This window comes from Salvia hispanica, chromosome 3 (assembly GCF_029641045.1).
Source record: "Salvia hispanica isolate PSC_SH4W2 chromosome 3, Shi_PSC_v1, whole genome shotgun sequence".
Classification (NCBI taxonomy): Eukaryota; Viridiplantae; Streptophyta; class Magnoliopsida; order Lamiales; family Lamiaceae; genus Salvia; species Salvia hispanica.
The window spans coordinates 47,289,660-47,293,683 of NC_142694.1; positions in this window are offsets into that span (position 1 = coordinate 47,289,660).

A 4,024-nucleotide genomic window follows, 5' to 3' on the forward strand; every position below is an offset into this window, starting at 1 on the left:
GTGGGCCCAGCGAGGTATAGATAAGACTTTGTTGCCCTCAGCTGTAGACTCCTATGTCACGCCAATTTCCTTGTAATTCCTGCTCACTTCGTTCCTTTCCCTCGCTAGACCATCTCCTTCATTACTTCCTTGATCTAGCAATTTTCTTCACACACCTGGCTTAGGAAACGTGTTAGACCCAGGAAATTATAACATTTTTCGCACATTACCGATGCATGAAATTAGCCTTATCAAAGGGTTTCCCCCTCAGTCATCAACTCTAAAACAGGGGTTTCCCCCTCAGCAAACTCTACCAAAACAGGGGGTTTCCCCCTCAGCAACTTCTTCTTGAACAGGGGTTTCCCCCTTTTTCTCACCCTCAGAGTTAGGGTTTTCACCGCCTTGTCTCTCTGCCCCCATCTCCGTTTCACCGTCATTTCGCTCACCATCCGCCACCAATTCACTTGTCGCCTCTTCCTTGTCCGCCTCCAGTGCACTTCTGCATGGAGCAGTTTCTGTCTGTTGAAAACCAGAGTCCGATACCCTAGTTGAAACTTGAGGCCTCTCTTCGTGGGGAACTGCGGGTTGTGCCGTCGAATCCACTGGGATCGTCGGTGGTGGTATGGCCGCCGCGGATGTCTTCACGCTGGCGGAGAACAGAGCGTAAACTTCTTTCGCCTTCTTGACGCTTCCTAATTTTTGCGTCAATTCTGCCAACAGAACCGCGTCGTACGCTGCCGGCTGCGAACTTCTGGTGGCCTGAGTTAGATCCATCGCTGTAAATCTGAAATAAAAAATAAAAATAAAAAAGAAAACTTGGTCGAAATTGGTTAGGGTTTGTGTCTCTAGAGAGAGAAACAAAGTAGAGAGAATGGAGAGAGAATGCAGTTTGTCGGTTTGGATTATTGGAGAGAGAAATTGCCGGTTAGCCCTTTTTGGTGAAAAGATGGTGCGGTTGCAGGCGTGATGTAAGCAACTGTACACCTCCCATAAATATCGTCTAATTTGAAATTCAAATTATCTCCATCCCTTCTTGACTTCCCTCTCCAAACTCTCCTTCCCTAGCTGAGTCTGGTGCTTCGAAAATATTTTTGGAAGATTTAAATTTTATATACATTTTTTTTTTTTTTTGGATTTTCCTCTGATTGAAAAGCAATTAAACTATTTACACACTCCTTTTGAGTATTCCCGAGATTCCCTGGTTCAGTGTTTATATATAAAATGTCAACCAATTTACCTGACCCAGGAATTCATCGAGAATATCTCCTTGTCTGACTAGGTGATAATAGGGAGTGCGCGTAGTGGCACTTCCTCCACTACACACAACTCAGAATTGTCCCTATAGACTTTCACTCTATGACCATTAACAAGAAAAGGGACAGAGTTAGAGGCACTTCCCTAGATCTCTACTGCTCCATTTGCGCGGAGGTCAACGATGGTATATGGACCGATCCACTTAGACTTCAACTTCCCTGGCATCAGTTTGAGCCGGGATTGGAAAAGGAGCACCTTCTGTCCAACATGGAGTTCCTTGACCCGGAAATTCTTGTCATGCCATAACTTTGTCCTTTCCTTATACCACATAGCAGACTCATAAGACTCCAGCCTCAGTTCCTCCAGTTCTTGTAACTGCAACTTCCTTTCTTCTTCACAAGCCGAAGGCTTCATACTCATCCCCTTGACTGCCCAGTACGCCTTGTGCTCTATACCCACGGGCAAGTGGCACATTTTGCCAAACACCAGCCTATAAGGCGACATTCCAATAGGAGTCTTGAAAGCAGTTCTGTAGGCCCATAATGCATCACCGAGCCTCTTACTCCAGTCTTTCTTTGACGGATTAACTGTCTTTTCCAATATTGCTTGATCTCGCGATTAGAAATTTCTGCTTGGCCGTTAGACTGAGGGTGGTACGGGGTAGATACCCTATGGTGAACACCATATTTCTTCATCAGAGCCTCGATGGTGCGATTACAGAAATGTGTTCCTTGGTCTGAGACGATGGCTCGAGGAACTCCGTATCTGTTGAAGATATTGGCCTTCAGAAATTTTTCCACCTCCTTCGATTCACATGTCGTGGTGGCCTTAGCTTCTATCCATTTAGACACATAGTCTACTGCAACCAATATATATGTGTTCCCACAGGATGATGGAAACGGTCCCATGAAGTCCATCCCCCACACGTTGAAGATTTCGCAGACAATCACCGGGACCTGGGGCATCTCGTCTCTCCTTGAAATTCCCCCTGTCTGTTGGCATCTCTCGCAACACTGACAAAACTCAAAAGCATCTTTATTAAGTGTCGGCCAGTAGAACCCACTATCCAATACTTTCCTTGCTGTCTTCCTTGGTCCAAAGTGACATCCACATGCCAAAGTGTGGCAATGATTCAGCACATCTCTTTGTTCCCATTCGGGAATGCAGCGTCTAATCACTTGATCCGAACACATCTTCCATAAGTAAGGGTCATCCCAAAAGTAATATTTGGCTTCACTTTTAATTTTCATCTTCTGGGCCCGGGAAACTCCGTCTGAGCTTGGCACCTCTCCCGTGACTAAGTAGTTCACTAAGTCAGCAAACCATGGTTCTGCGTTCAGCGTTCGCTTCCCCTTGTCGGATTCTCCTAGACCGTTTAATGCCAAAACTGCCTTCCAACTGATCCGTCTAGGAAAATCCCCTAGATAATACAAATGCTCTTCAGGAAAAGCATCGGGTATGGCCTCTTCCGTTTCCCCTGGATGAATTCTGCTCAAATGATCAGCTACTATATTCTCCGTTCCTCTTTTGTCTCTCACTTCCCAATCAAACTCCTGCAAAAGCAAGACCCAACGGATTAACCTCGGCTTAGACTCTTTCTTAGCCAGTAAGTACTTTATTGCTGCGTGATCTGTGAAGACTATAACCCTCGACCCAAGAAGATAAGGTCGGAATTTTTCGAATGAGTAAACGACAGCCAACATTTCCTTCTCCGTGGTATCATAGTTCTTCTGAGCTTGATTTAGTGTCTTGGATGCATAGAAGATCACATAACTTCTTCCGTCTATCTTCTGCCCTAGGACAGCTCCCACAGCGAAATCACTCGCGTCGCACATTATCTCAAAGGGGTGATTCCAATCTGGCGCCCTGATTATTGGTGCTGACACGAGTCTGTCCTTGAGCAACTGAAATGTCTTCTTGCATCCTTCGTCAAAGACGAAATTCCACATCGTTGTGCAACAAATGAGCGAGCGGTTGCGCGATTTTCGCGAAATCCTTGATAAACCTCCTATAAAATCTCGCGTGACCCAGGAAGCCTCTAACTTCTTTTTGGTTCGTGGGGTAAGGTAACTTTGATATCACATCCATCTTTGCCTTGTCCACCTGTATTCCTCTTTCATAAACCACGTGACCCAGGACAATACCTTCAGTCACCATGAAGTGTCATTTTTCGAAGTTTAAAACTAGGTGCTTCTTCTGGCATCTTTTTAACACTAGGTCAAGGCTGTCCAAACAACTGTCGAACGAATTTCCGTATACGGTAAAATCATCCATGAATATCTCAATGCATACTTCCAGCAAATCCGAAAAAATACTCATCATACACCGCTGGAACGTTCCTGGTGCGTTACACACCCCAAACGGTATTCTTCGGTATGCGTACGTACCAAAAGGGCACGTGAACGTGATTTTCCCTTGGTCCTCTGGGTTAACGTAGATCTGGAAATAGCCACTGTATCCATCAAGGAAGCAAAAATACTGTTTGCCAGCCAATCTTTCTAACATCTGATCAATGAAAGGTAGAGGGAAATGATCCTTCTTCGTGGCCTCATTCAGCTTCCTGTAGTCGATGCACATCCTCCACCCCGTCACCAGCCTAGTGGGCACCAACTCGTTCTTGTCATTCTTGACAACCTGTATTCCAGACTTTTTGGGTACCATATGGACAGGACTGACCCACTCACTGTCCGGAATGGAGTAGATGATCCCTAGAGAGAGCAATTTCAACACCTCCTTCAGAACTTCCTCTCGCATGTTCGGATTCAGTTTCCGTTGTGCGTCTCGGTGAGCC